Genomic DNA, 15618 nt, shown 5'->3' with positions numbered 1-15618 from the left:
ACACCATCCTGATATGTATATCCCTTTAGCTATGAAACTCAGGTATCAATAATGGATCAAAAATGCCATTGGGTAAGGATCAATGAGTAGTGCTGCCTGGTCACCTGTTGTCATAACAAAGAGACCAGGGAAACATAATGTCAGAGCATTTCAAGTAGGGGTGTAACTGGTGACTGCAGCAATATTGGCAATTCACCAGAATTGAGGAAGTAGAATGCTGCCATAATAACATTATCATTTAAGAAGTAGAAGCAGGAGTAGACCTTGCAGACTCTCAAGTCTACAATGCCATTCCATAAGGTCCTGATTGATCTGTCCTTGGCCTCAACTCCACTTTCATACTAGCTCCTCATTGCCCTCAACTCATCAATATTTAAAAAAATCAATTTACCTCCTCACTGGGGGGTGATGGTCTAGTGGTATTATTGCTGAACTGTTAATCTACAGACACAAGTTATGTTCTGAGAATCCAGTTTCAAATTCAGCCGTGGCAGATGGTGGAATTTGAAGTCAATAAAAAAAATCTGGAACTAGGAGTCTAATGATGACCATGAATCCATTGTCAATTGTTGGAAAAAAAACATCTAGTTCACTAATGTCCTTTAGGGAAGGAAAATGCCATCCTTACATGATCTGGCCACCATGTGACTCCAGACCCACAGCAATATTGTTGACTCAACTGCCCTATGAGCAACTAGGGATGGACAATAAATGCTGTCCTAGCTAATGACACCAATATCCTTTGAATGAAGAAAAAAAATCACTTTCAGTGATTTTTAAAAAATTCATTCATGGGATGAGGATGTTGCTGGCTAGGCCAGTATTTATTACCCATCCCTAATCGCCCAGATGGGAGTTAAGAGTCAAACACATTGTTGTGGATCTGAAGTCACATGTCGGCTAGACCAGGTAAGGATGGCAGTTTTCTTCCCTCAAGGACATTAGTGAACCAGATGGGATTTTCCAACAATTGACAATGGATTTGTGGTCATCATTAGACCCTTAATTGCAGATATTTTTTGTTGAATTCAAATTCCACCATCTACCATGGCAGAATTCAAACCTGGGTCCTCAGAACATTCCCTGTGTTTCTGGATTAACAGTCCAGCAATAATACCCTAGGCCATTGCCTCCCCTGTAAGCTCTACAGTTCTCTTGGGGGAGGATTACGAGAGAAATTCTGGGGAAGAAAATTCTTCTGCATCTCCATTTTAAATGAGTAACTGGTGGCTCAGTGGTTAGCACTGCTGCCTCACACCACCAGGGGCCTGGCTCCAATTCCAGCCTTGGGTGACTGTCTGTGTGAAGTTTGAACATTCTCGCCATGTCTGCGTGGGTTTCCTCCAAGTGCTCCAGTTTCCTTCCACAGTCTAAAGATGTGCAGGTTTGTTGAATTGGCTGTGCTAATTTGTCCATGGTGTTCAGGGATATGTAGGCTAGGTGCATTAGTCAGGGGAAATGTACAGTAATAGGGGTAGGGGAGTGGGTCTGGGTCAGATAGCCTTTGGTGGGTCGGTGTGGACTTGTTGGGCCAAATGGCCTGTTTCCACGCGCAGAGTTTCTATGATATGCCCAAGTTTGAGATACCCTATAATTGGTAACATCTTCTTAAAATCTACCCTGTCAAGCCCCCGTAAAATCTTATAAGTTTCAACAAGATCACCCTTTCATTTTTCTAAACTCTAATGAATAAAAGTCTACCTTTATCGATGTTCTTGGTAGGTCATCCCCTTCATTCCAGGAGTCAGTTTAGTGAATCTCTTTTGTGCTGTCTCCAATACTAGTATATGCTTTTTTTAAATAGAGGGACCAAACACATACACAATACTCCAGGTGCTGTCATTAATGACTGTAAAAAACACATCTGGTTCACTAATGTTCCTTTGGAGAAAAAAATTGATATCCTTACCTGGACTGGCCTATATGTGACTCTAGAGTCACAACAATGTGGTGACTCTTAAATATTGTCTGAAATGGCTGAGTAAGTCACTCATTTAAAAAAAAATCGATTTTCCTTATCAAGCTGTTCAGCGATGATATGACACACCTCTAGAGCAGATAGGATGTGAACTTGTGCCTCCTTCATCCAGGGTAAGGGACATTGCCGCTGTGCCACAAGAGGGTCCCCTTCTTCAGAGAAACTGAAGCCTTAATCCAGCACCTTAGACTGCTCAGCCACACTACCAAAAACCAATCATTTTTGTGAAAAAGGCTCGGTTTTCCAACTAATGTGGTTGCGGCCCTGTCATTGCAGATCATGTACAAAAGGATTGAAAAAACCAATGTTGAAACGGAAAGGAACTGCATTTTTTGCCGAAACCAGGGCTGGAACTAAGGACCTTTAAATCTTCAGTCTAACACTCTCCCAAATAAATTATTTTGGTTAAAATATGGAACGCTTCATGAAGTTGTGTTTCATCCTTGCACAGAAGTCATGCTAATCTTCTCCATATCACTCCAATTTTGGTATATGTGCTGCCAAAATGAGCACAAGTCACTCATTGTCAGGGCAATTAGAGATTGGCAACACACACTGGCCTTGTTAGCCACTCTCACAACGAATGAATAAGAAAAAGTTAGCTAAAATACCTAAATTTTAATTATTTTTAATTTTTATATATGTATGAAGATTAATCTATAATGTTGCTTAGAATCCCTAAAGTGTGAAACAAGGCCATTCATCCCAACAAGTCCATACAAACCCACGGAAGAGCATCCTACTCAGGTCCATCCTCTTAGCCTATCCCTGCAATTCTGCATTTCCCATGGCTAATGCACCTAAACTATACTTCCCTGTTGTGTTGTGTGATTTTTAACTTTGTGCACCTAACCTATACATCCTTAAACACCATGGACAATTTAGCATGGCCAATCCACTTATCATTTGCACATCTTTGGAATGTGAGAGGAAACCAGAACACCTGATAGAAATACACAGGGTGAGAATGTGCAAACTCCACACATACAATTGCACAAGGGTGGAATCAAATCCAGTTTCCTGGCACTGTGATGCAGCAGTGTTAATCACTGTGCCACTCCATGCTGTAGGCAAGGCTTGTTTGAAGATTTTTTTTAAAATTAAAATTAGTCACCTTCATCAAGTTAGAATTCAACAGCTGTGATAACCTCTGTAATAAAATCATGAGACTATACAAAGTAGGGAAAGGAGTAAACCCCTCTAGTCTCCTCCACCTTTCAATAAGATCATGGCGGATCTTATTGAATCATTCGTCACATCCATTTTCCCTCATTTTCTCCATAACCCTTGATTCCCTCACTGATCAATAACCTACCTATGTCAGCCATATGAGATGTTGTATTATAATTGTTTTTACTAACTCGCAAGCGCTCCACATTTACAATAGCGTGTTTCCATTCATTCATTCATTCATAATGCTTTACTAACTCACTCAGAAACACTCCATGTTTACCATACTGCATTTCCATTTCATTCATATGTCAGTCTTGCTGACTCCAAAATCAGCCTGATAAGCCTTCGCTGTACTGCCTCAAGAGCAAGAGCATCCTTTCTCAGAAAAGGAGACCAAAGCTGCATACAAGATTCTAGGTGTGGCCTCACCAAGGTCCTGTATACCTACATCAGCACATCTCTGTTCGTGTACTTGAAACCTCTTGCAATGAAGGCCAACATATCTTTTGCCTTCTTTACCACTCGCTGCACCTGCATGCTTCCCTTCAGTGATTGGTGCACAAGGACACCCAAGTCTTGCTGCTTACTCCTCTCTTCCAAGTTACAGCCATTCAGGTAATAATCTGTCTTCTTGCTTTTGCTCCCACAGGGAATAACCTCACATTTATCCAATTTATACTTCATCTGCCACTGATTTGCCCATCACCCAACCTGTCCAGATCATGCTGAAGGATCTCTGCATCCTCGCCACAGTTCACTCTCCCACCCAACTCGGTATCATCTGCAAACTGAGAGATGTTACATTTTGTTCCCACATCTAAATCATTAATATATATTGTGAACAGCTGGGGTTCCAGCACCAATCTCTGTGGCACCCCACTAGTTACTGCCTGCCAATTTGAAAAGGACCCATTAGTTCCTCTTCTTTGTTCCCTCTCTGCCAACTTGTTTCTATCCATTTCTTTACACATCCCCTAATCCCATGATCTTTAATCTTATACAATAATCTTTTATGCGGGACTTTGTCAAACTGTTTCTGAAAGTCCAAATATACCACATCGACTGGCTCCCCCAGTCAACTCTACTAATTATATCTTCATAGAATTCCAGCCAATTTGTCAAGCTTGATTCCCCTTTCATAAATCTATGCTGACTCTGTCTGATTTTGCCACTGCTTTCTAAATGCTATGCTATAAAGTTCTTGATAATGGAGTTGAGAATTTTCCCCGCTACGGATATAAGGTCTACTGGTCTATAATTCCCTGTTTTCTCTTCATCTCCCTTTTTGAATATTGAAGCAATAGTAGCTACCCTCCAATCTACAAGGACTGTTCCAGAGTATATAGAATCCTGAAAGATGACCACGAATGTATCCATTATTTCTCGAGCCATTTCCTTAAGAACTCTGGGATGTAGATTATCAGGCCTGAGGATTTATCCACCTTTAATGGCTTCAATTTTCCCAGCACCATTTTTCTACTAATATTGATCGCCCTCACTTCTACCCTCTCACTAAATCTTGCATTCTCCAACATTTCTGATATCTGATTTGTGTCCTCTTTTGTAAAGATCGAACCATTGTTAGTATTCAGTTGCTCAGCCATTTCTTTGTCCCCTATTATACATTCCCCTGTTTCTGTCTGTAAGGGACCTACATTTGGCTTCTACAATCTTCTTCTTTTCACATACCTATAGAAACTCTTAATGTTAGTCTTTATGTTCCCCGCAAGCTTACTTCCCTACTCTATTTTCCCCTTCTTAACTCTTAGTCCTTCTTTGCTGAATTCTAAACTGCTCCCAATTCTAAGACCTATTATATTTTTTGGCCAATCTGTATGCTTCTTCCTCGGATCAGATACTATCTCTAATCTCCTTTGGAAGCCATGATTCACTCAAAACCATGGAAAAGTCATAATATTAATTAGCCCTTAGCAACAGTCTCTTGGGACCTGAATAGGTTGCAGGAGATCAAACAGTTTCCTCCACTTGCAAGTCCGTACAGTCTGCTGCTCTTTATCTCTTTGACATTTCCTTATATGCTACCTATTTCTATAATACTGTTCTACTGATTTCTAACTTTTATTTAGAACTACCATCTTGTGCTATACATATAATTTCTCACTTATTTAGATCATATAGGTCTAGTAATTTTACTAACATTACTCACTTTAAAGACAAAAGGACTAACAATTCTTAATTATACAGGCTCAGACCAGACAGACATTCTAATCCCATCAGATGTAACAGCCAGCATTTAACAAGTGCTTTAACCATATCCTGTTTCCCTAGGACAGATGTCACGCAAACTTGTGTACAATAGATATAACTATGTGACACCATAGTACTAAAATTTTAATGTGTGTAAAAACTATGTATAAAAGAGGCTACTTCAGATTCCATCACTGCCTCGAACTGTACTACAATAGATGCTAATAAAGACACTATTTTTGCCATTCACAAATCTCAGTCATTATTGAACATGATCCCACTGCCTTAAATATATACAAGGATGCTGTACCCACAGCTCTCTGTGAAAATAAGTTCCAAAGACCCACAACTCTCTGTGTTTCATGCACAAGTATCCTCAAGTGCCATTGTGTTGCAGATTTCTGCATTTTTTTTCCATTTAAATAATATTCTGTCTTTTACCCTCCCTTTCAAAATGAACAACTTCATATTTTCCCACATTATACCCCAGTTGCCGACTCTTTGCCCACTTAGTTAACCTAGCAATAGCTCTCTGTAAGTTATAGAGTCATAGAGTCATAGAGATGTACAGCATGGAAACAGATCCTTTGGTCTAGCCCGTCCATGCCGACCAGATATCCCAACCCAATCTAGTCCCACCTGCCAGTACCCGACCCATATCCCCCCTTTGGCAGTTAGTAATGTTAGTAAAATGACTGGACCTATATGATCTAAATAAGTGAGAAATTATATGTATAACCCAAGATAGTAGTTCTAAATAAAAGTTAGAAATCAGTAGAACAGTGTTATAGAAATAGGCAGCGTATAAGGAAATGTCAAAGAGATAAAGAGCAGCAGACTGTACGGACTTGCAAGTGAAGGAAACTGTTTGATCTCCTGCAACCTATTCAGGTCCCAAGAGACTGTTGCTAAGGGCTAATTATTATTATGATTTTTCCATAGTTTCGAGTGAATCATGGCTTCGGTACTTCTCAAAAATCCAAGTATTTTTAGGAAATTACAATAAGTGCATCCACTATCTCTATAGCCACCTCAGGGCCTTTAACCCCATTAGTTTATCTAATACTATTTCTTTAGTGATGATGAAAGTATTAATTCTTTTGCATTAATGGGATGTTTGAAGTATCTTCTACCATAAAGACTGGTGCAGAACTGTACAATTCCTCTGCCTTTTCCTTATTTCCTATAATTATCTTCCCAGATTCAATTTCTAAGGGGCCTATGTTCATGGGACATCTCTTACTTTTCTTTTTTTAAAAGAAAATCTTATTGTCAGTTTTTATATTCCTTGTTAGTTTAGTGAGGGAACTAAATGCAATATCTAAAAATTTGCAGATGCCACAAAGCTGGGTGGAAGGGGGAAAAGTGAAAAGGATGCAGAGATGCATCAATGTGATTTGGATAAGTTGAGCACATGAGCAAATGCATGACAGTTGAACTATAATGTAGACAAAATGAAGGTGTCTATTTTGATAGCAAAAACTGGAATGTAGATTGTTATCTGAATGGTGTTAGATTGGGAAAAGGAAGGTCCAATGCGATCTGGGTGTGTTTGTGCACCTGTTGATGAAAGGAAGCCTTCAGGTATAACAGACAATGAAGGAGGCAAATGGCATGTTGACCTTCATAATGAGAGAAGTTGAGTAAAGGAGCTGGGAATTCTACATGGCCTTGGGGAGACCACACATGGAATACTATGTGTAATATTGTTCTCCTTATTTCAGGAAAGATATTCAGGCTATGGAGGGAGTGCAGTGAAGGTTTACTAGACTGAATCCTGGGATGATGAGAGACTGAATCGGTGAGGACTACATTCACTGGAGTTTAAAAGAATGAGGAGGATCTCTTAGAAACCTGTACAATTCTAGCAGGACTTGACAGAATAATTGCAAGAAAGATGTTCCCAGTGACTGGGAATCCAGAGCAGGGATCATAGTTAAAGGATAGGAGGATATCAATTCGGACTAAGATGAAGAGAAATTTCTTCACCTAGGGAGTGGGGAGCCTTTGGAATTCTCTGCCACAGAAAGCGGTTGAGGCCAAAACATTGAATGTTTTTAAAAAGGAGTTGTATATAGTTCTTAGGGATAAATAGATCAAAGTGCATGGGAAGAACAGAGTACTGAGTTTGATGATTGGGTATGAGGAGAAAGTGAGGACTGCAGATGATGGAGACCAGAGTTGAAAAATGTGATGCTGGAAAAACACAGCAGGCCAGGCAGCATCCGAGGAGCAGGAGAATCGATGTGACATTTCGGGCACAAGCCCTTCTTCAAGAATGACGCTGGTGTGCCAGGCGGGGTGAGATAAAAGGTAGGGGGGAGGGGATTTGGGGGAGGCGGGCTGAGATAAAAGGTAGGGGGAGGAGATTTGGGGGAGGCAGGCTGAGATAAAAAGTAGGGGGGAGGGGATTTGGGGGAGACAGGCCGCCTACTTGCAGAACGTTTCAGGGAACACCTCTGGGACACCCGCACCAACCAACCCAACCGTCCCATAGCTGAACACTTTAACTCCCCTTCCCACTTCACCAAGAACATGCAGGTCCTTGGCCTCCTCCCCATCGCCAGACCCTGACCACACGACGCCTGGAGGAAGAGCACCTCATCTTCCACCTAGGAACCCTACAACCACACGGGATGTATGTAGATTTCTCCAGCTTCCTCATTTCCCCTCCCCCCACCTTTTCTCAGTCCCAACCCCCGGATTCAGAGCTGCCCTCTTGACCTGCAATCTTCTTCCCGATCTCTCAGCCCCCACCCCCTCTCCGGCCTATCACCCTCACCCTCACCTCCTTCCACCTATCGTATTCCCAGCGCCCCTCCCCCAAATCCCCTCCCCCCTACCTTTTATCTCAGCCCGCTTGGCACACCAACCTCATTCCTGAAGAAGGGCTTATGCCCAAAACGTCGATTCTCCTGCTCCTCGGATGCTGCCTGGCCTGCTGTGTTTTTCCAGCATCACACTGATCAGGTATGATCCTCATCAGTGGTGGATCAGGCTCAAAGGACCAACTCCTACTGCTCTTATTTTCTTTGTTTTGATTTTTATGAAGCAGTGAATGCTTCAGGATGTTTCTGCTGTACTCATTGGATGAAACTATTTGCTCGCAGATAGATCTTTGTACGCATCAAGTCTGAAAATGGATGCTATTCCAAACTTGGTTAAAAGTCACACCTTTTAGATTAGAATCAATCTAAACATCATGGCATAGACAGAGCACTATGTCAGAGTCGAAGTCAGAGAGTGGTGGTAGATGGGAAATATTCAGCCTGGAGCCCAGTTACAAGTGGAGTTCCGCAGGGATCAGTTCTGGGTCCTCTGCTGTTTGTAATTTTTATTAATGACTTGGATGAGGGAGTCGAAGGGTGGGTCAGTAAATTTGCAGATGATACGAAGATAGGTGGAGTTGTGGACAGTGAGGAGGGCATTTGTCGTTTGCAAAGGGACTTAGATATGATGCAGAGCTGGGCTGAGGAGTGGCAGATGGAGTTCAACCCTGCCAAGTGTGAGGTTGTCCATTTTGGAAGAACAAATAAGAATGCAGAATACAGGGTTAATGGTAGGGTTCTTAGTCAGGTGGAGGAACAGAGGGATCTTGGGGTCTATGTACATAGATCTTTGAAAGTTGCCACTCAGGTGGATAGAGTTTGTAAGAAGGCCTATGGTGTATTACCGTTCATTAGCAGAGGGATTGGATTCAAGAGTCGTGAAGTGATGTTGCAGCTGTACAGGACTTTGGTTAGGCCCCATTTGGAGTACTGTGTGCAGTTCTGGTCGCCTCACTTTAGGAAAGATGTGGAAGCTTTGGAGACGGTGCAGAGAAGATTTACCAGGATGTTGCCTGGAATGGAGAATAGGTCGTACGAGGATAGGTTGAGAGTTCTCGGCCTTTTCTCGTTGGAACGGCGAAGGATGAGGGGTGACTTGATAGAGGTTTATAAGATGATCAGGGGAATAGATAGAGTAGACAGTCAGAAACTTTTTCCCCGGGTACAACAGAGTGTTACAAGGGGACATAAATTTAAGGTGAAGGGTGGAAGGTATAGGGGAGATGTCAGGGGTGGGTTCTTTACCCAGAGAGTGGTGGGGGCATGGAATGCGCTGCCCGTCGGAGTGGCAGAGTCAGAATCATTGGCGACCTTTAAGCGGCATTTGGATAGGTACATGGATGGGTGCTTAATCTAGGATAGAAGTTCGGCACAACATCGTGGGCCGAAGGGCCTGTTCTGTGCTGTATTGTTCTATGTTCTATGTTCTATGTTCTATGTTGTCTAGCTATCACCATTGTTAACAGCTAACCTGAGAATGCAACTTTTTAAAAAAAAGGTTTTGTGATTTACACATGAAAGAAGTGAAACTATCACTGTATTCTAACAGATGAAAGGCTTAACAGACAATCAATTTTTCAATGTATAATTTCAGTTCCATCACACTGTAAATTTTTGCTATAAATTCTGTGTTAGGATTGAGCCCTCCACTACCACCTGATGAAGGAGTGTCGCTCCAAAAGCTAGTGTGCTTCCAATTAAACCTGTTGGACTATAACCTGGTGTTGTGTGATTTTTAACTTTGTACACCTCAATCCAACACCAGCACCTCCAAAACATTCCAAACTGGAGTCAGGTTTCCATCTGACCAAAGTAAATTTAATAATTATGTTTTACAAAAAGAATCTTTGTGGATTGTAGCTGTACCAATAGAGGAACTGCTTTGGACTTAGCTTTTTAAAAGAATTCTCTGCTCTACTATACTCTGTAGTATGTTACCTGGACAGATGCAATAGGGAGGACTCTTTGTGGATTGGTCTCCAGTACCGCATCCCCTTTGACCCCAGCTTACCTTTTCTAGAATCTTATCCTGTTTTGTATGGTCTTGCTTCAAACTGGCAGTCATGTTCACTTCCCAGAAGAAACCATACAGGCCATACATGTCTGATAGCATCTTGTTTCAGCATTTTCTTGGCACCTAAGAGTCTAGATGAAACAACTATATAGTATTCAAGTTTTAATCAAATTCAGGAAACATCTAAGTCTTTGTAGAGTTGTAAATCTTTTATGTACAACCAGAAGAAGTCATCTAGCAACTAACCTATAAACACTCAATCCTTCTCAGCACTCTATTGATGGAGTTCTGTAGAAATTTGGATGTCATGTACAGCCTAGGGTGGTCAAATCAGGACATTTGCAAGAGTGTGGAGTTGGGAAATGTCAAATCAGCATTTTCATTTGCATTTTCATCCATGTCAGCAGCTTTCTGCTTTGCATCCCGATGCTAGTTGTTTGGTTCTCGCACTCAAACATCTTCATCAAAGTAACTAGCCGATAAACCTTTGCATGTGCAATTCAGATCCCACTGGAGGTTGGAATGGAGATGTGGGGTGCAGGTAAAATAGGAAGCCCCGTTAGGCTTGTTCCCAATACAGTCCTACCTCTGAGGAGGTTTATTGAGTGGCAGGGAAAGTTGAAACTCAGCTAATCACCCAAAGGAGGCAAATGATTAATGGCACAATAGATTGGATATTCCTGGGCTATTTTGCCAGTGGTGAAGTGGCCTGTGGCCAATAAGAAGTCTTATTGCATAGGCAGTGGTATACTGGGAGCAAATGACATTCCCAGATCCTCAGTGCTGTTGCTGATGAGGTTTCCTCTCTGTTCTTCGGTACTGCCTACTCGGCCCATTTAAAAAAAAATCAATCTGTACATTTTTGAATGCAGCATCCAGTGGAGGTAATCTCGCATTCCACTTAAGACCTCCCTATGTTCCCTCGTTGGGTCAACACCCTTCTTTAATTTACACCCCCCGCCCTGGCTATCAGTTCTTAAATGTCCTCTTCCTTGCAAAGTTGCAGGGGATATCCTACCTCCTGGTTCATTATGCCTCCTAGCTGGAGGCCACCCCACAAAGAGACCTCCACCACATTGGCAAAATATCATCACATTTTTTAATCTTTTTGACCCAGATAGTACCTAAAAACAGTCCAATTTGAGCTAATAAGGGAAAATCACTTCAACTGATGCAATGCTTCTTGTTAGCTGGAAATTAGCTGAAGAGTTTACAAATTTTACAATAACTGCTGATGATTGTTATATTGTATTCGCTAACTATTACCATGTTTCCCATTTTTAACATAAACAGCCAATGATGTGAAACAGAAACAGATGACTTATTGCATTGTTCAGTTATTTATTCCTTATCATGTGAATGTGTTCAAATTTAATTTCATTAAAATTCCCATTGACATCTGGTTTGAATTGTTGACGTCATTAATGAATATTTTCTTCCAGATACCATATTTCCACATTTTGTTTTGCCAGGTGGCTTGCTTGTTAAACTGTCGTGTACTATACATCTGGCTAAAACCTGCTTTGTGTGAGTTATTCATTGGACTCCTTTTCAATGTTTTGTCATCAGTTACAATGGATAAGGAAGTTAGCACAGAACAAGTTCCATTTTAATTTGATCTTTCCTTTGTTCATAGAATTAAACATTTAACTGTAGAAAAATACACTAATACCAGAAAGCAATCTTTACCATACCAGGAGTGCTATCTTCGCCATGGAAGAATAGATTGGGGTTTAAGCAGATAGCAACAATGTATTTACATTTGTAAAGAAAACATTTCCAATTCTGCTGTTAATTGGAATTTGTTAGTTAACTCTTTTAAGGGGTGGGTTATTTGAGCTGCAAGATACTGTGATTCAGCACAATTTTAGGTAAAAGTTTCATGATCTGAGGGGATGATCCCTACAAGGGGGATTCGAACTTTGAGCAGAACTTGGATCCAACATATTGTTCCTCTTTGAGGACAAAGACTAATAATTATACTTGCCAAAGGAGCAGGAATCTCTTGGCCTTAACCTTTTTAGCACTGGCTGAGCAACCTTGAGAGTATTATTCTATTGTTGTATAACTATTTTATTAAATATTCAATTTAACACAGTATCTTATGTGATCCTAGCCATGAGATTACAGCCTCATATTTATATCTCTTTATCCTGCATTTCCCCCACCTCAGATCTCTGACTTCATCTCAGATTCACAGAGGTAATCACTGTCATGGTTTGACCAATCTACAAACATATTCTCAATTCTTTCAGAGGTGATTGAGAATTCAAACTCTCCATGCATTCTCTCAAACTTTGGTTGGCAGAATGAATAACATCAAATGATGCCAGTTCATCAGTCAGGACATCGTTCAGATCTTCAGCTTGGAGGTCTGGCAGTTTGTGTATGCTGTGGCGGTTATAATTCTGTGTTTGACTGGAATGGTACTCTTTCTCCTGCACCCTGTCCAATTCTGCTGCTGCTGAGACTCATTACTACTGTATTCAGAACAATAAGTTATCTATACCATTGAGGTATCTGCCTTGATCAAAAATCTTAGAATCATACAGTACAGAAGAAGACAATCTGCCCATCAAGTCTGTACTGTTAATAATGCACTATTGCTTTTCCTAGTCTGATTTTCACTCACTAGGCCTGTAGCCATGAATATTAAGACACTTCAAGTACTCATTGAAGTACATGTTAAAGTTTGCAAGGTTTCTTGCCTTTACTATGTAATGCATTCCAGACCTCGACCACTGAGTGAAACAGCTTTTCCTCAAAACCGCTCTAAACCTTCAACTGTAGAACTTTTAAATTAGACCTCATAATCTTATACACCTTGATCAGGTCCCTCCTCAACCACCTCTGCTCCAAAGAAATCAACCTCAGCTTATCCAGCTTCTCTTCATAGCTCAAATCCTCCATCCAAGGCAACATCCTGGTGAATCCCCTTTGCACCATGTCCAATGCAATCACGTTCTCCCTAGTGTGGTGATCAGAACAACACACAGTACTTCAGCTCTGGTCCAACCAAAGTTCTGCTCTTATAATATATGCCACAACTGATAAAGGCGAGTGTCCCATGTGCTTTCTTACCCACCCTATTTAGCTGTCCTGCATCTTTAGAAATTGTGGACAATCCCAAGATCCCACCGTTCCTCTGAGATTCCTAGTGTTCTGCTTGTCTTGGATTATGTGCAGCCATCCGTTGATCCAGTAGTCATAATCTTCAACTGATTTTTGTACATTTGTAATTTCATTTCAATGCTGTGCTGTTGCTGGTAGCTACTTGGCCATTACTGATGTAAAGATCTCCACATCCTCAGCAAAACATATATTCCCCTTGTTCAGGCCTTGCTGTAGGAATATGCGACAATGCACATGCTGCAATCTGGTTCTTCCTTTGCATGCATTCCATTGTACTACTAAGTGTCTTCAATCTCAAACAAAATCTCTGCATTCTCGGTGCTATCTTTAGTTAATCTCAGAATGCAAGCACAATTTAAAAATGAGTCAGATGCCAATAAATTCTGCGATGAGAAGAACATTTTTTTAACTCAGAGAGTTGTGAACCTGTGGAATTCTCAACCCCAGAGGGATTTGGAAGCACAGATCTTTAAGTAATTTTAAGGTACGAATTTCTAGAGTCAGGGAGAGTCCCCAGAGTTCTGGAAAATCACTAACGTGACATCCCTGGTTAAGAAGGGAGTAAGGTAAAAGATAGAAAATTGCAGGCTGATTAGCCTAACCTCGGTCATGGGTATGATGTTGGATTCTGGATTAGTGATGCTGGAAGAGCACAGCAGTTCAGGCAGCATCCGAGGAGCAATAAAATCGACGTTTCAGGCAAAAGCCCTTCATCAGGAATAAAGGCAGCTCTTGATGAAGGGCTTTTACCCGAAACGTTGATTGTACTGCTCCTCGGATGCTGCTGAACTGCTGTGCTCTTTCAGCACCACTAATCCAGAATCTGGTTTCCAGCATCTGCAGTCATTGTTTTTACCCAGTATGATGTTGGAGTCTATTGTGAAGGATGAGATTTCTGAATACTTGGAAGTGCACTGTAATATATGGCAAAGTCAGCATGGTTTCATCAAGAGGAGTCATGGCTGACAAATCTGCTGAAATTCTTTGAGGAAGTAACAAGCAGGTTAGACCAAGGAGAGCCAATAGATGTTATCTATGGACTTCAAGAAGGCCTTTGACAAGATGCCACGCAGGATGCTACTGAGTAAGATAAGGGTCCATGATATTAGAGGCAAGGTGCTAGCATGGATAGAAGATCGGTTGTCTGGCAGAAAGCAGAGAGTGGGGATAAAAGGGTTCTTTTCAGGATGGCAGTCAAAACAAGTGGTTTTGCGCAAGGCTCAGTGTTGGGACCACAACTTTTGGTTTCATACATTAACTTTCTAGATGAAGGAACTGAGGGCATTCTGGCTACATTTGAAGATGATACAAAGATAGGTAGAGGAACAGGTAATATTGAGGAGGTGGGGAGGCTGCAGAAGAATTTGGACAGGTTTGGAGAGTGGGCAAAGAAGTGGCAGATGGAGTACAATGTGGGAAAGTGTGAGGTCATGCACTTTGGTAAGAAGAATCAAAGCATGGACTATTTTCTAAATAGGGAGAAAATTCAGAAGTCTGAAGTGCAAAGAGACTTGGGAGCTCAAGTCCAGGATTTTCTCAAGGTAAACCTACAGGTTGAGTTTATAGTTAGGAAGGCAATTGCAATATTGGTATTTAATTTTAGAAGACTTGAATATAAAAGCAGGGATGTACTTCTGAGGCTCTATAAGGTTCTAGTCAGACCACATTTAGGGTATTGTGCAGAGCTTTGGGTCCCACATCCTAGGAAGGATTTAATGGCCCTCGAGTGGGTTCAGAGGAGGTTCAAGAGAATGGTCCCAGGAATTAAAAGCTTAATATATGATGAACATTTGAGGACCCTGAGACTGTACTCAATGGAGTTCAGAGGATGAGGGGGGATCTAAGTGAAACTTAGAGAATACTGAATGACCTGCTCAGAGTGGATGTTGGGAAGATGTTTCCATTAGTGAGAGAGAATAGGACCCGAGGGCACAGCCTTAGAGTAAAGGGAAGACCTTTTAGAATAGTATTAAGGAGAAACTTCTTTAGCCAGAGATTGATGAATCCATCGAGTTCATTGCCACAGAAGGCTGTAGAGGCCAGATCATTGAGTATATTTAAGATGGAGATAGGTAGGTTCTTGATTATCAAGGGAGAGAGTGGGAGAATGGAATTGAGAAATGTACCAGCCATGATTGATTGGTGGAGCAGATCCAATGAGCTGAATGGCCTAATTTCAGCTCCTATGTCTAGTGATCTTGTGGTCTTATTTCTAACTACCAATGGCATACTGGGTTATGGATCCAGGGTAAGTAAAAGGCATTGAAGAGTTTGATCAGTCATAA

The 15618-nt window shown here is 41.3% G+C and overlaps 1 non-coding gene across 1 annotated transcript; it reads right to left on the bottom strand.

Annotated features, from left to right (window-relative positions):
* Positions 1-2384: 2384 nt before the first annotated feature.
* Positions 2385-2491, bottom strand: LOC140482531 (U6 spliceosomal RNA). Its single transcript, XR_011961736.1, has one exon. It is a non-coding gene; the product is annotated as a U6 spliceosomal RNA (small nuclear RNA).
* Positions 2492-15618: the final 13127 nt, after the last annotated feature.

Source organism: Chiloscyllium punctatum, chromosome 10 (genome assembly GCF_047496795.1).
Source record: "Chiloscyllium punctatum isolate Juve2018m chromosome 10, sChiPun1.3, whole genome shotgun sequence".
Lineage (NCBI taxonomy): Eukaryota > Metazoa > Chordata > Chondrichthyes > Orectolobiformes > Hemiscylliidae > Chiloscyllium > Chiloscyllium punctatum.
Note: the sequence above shows the minus strand (reverse complement) of the source record. Positions and strands in the feature narration are given on the sequence as shown.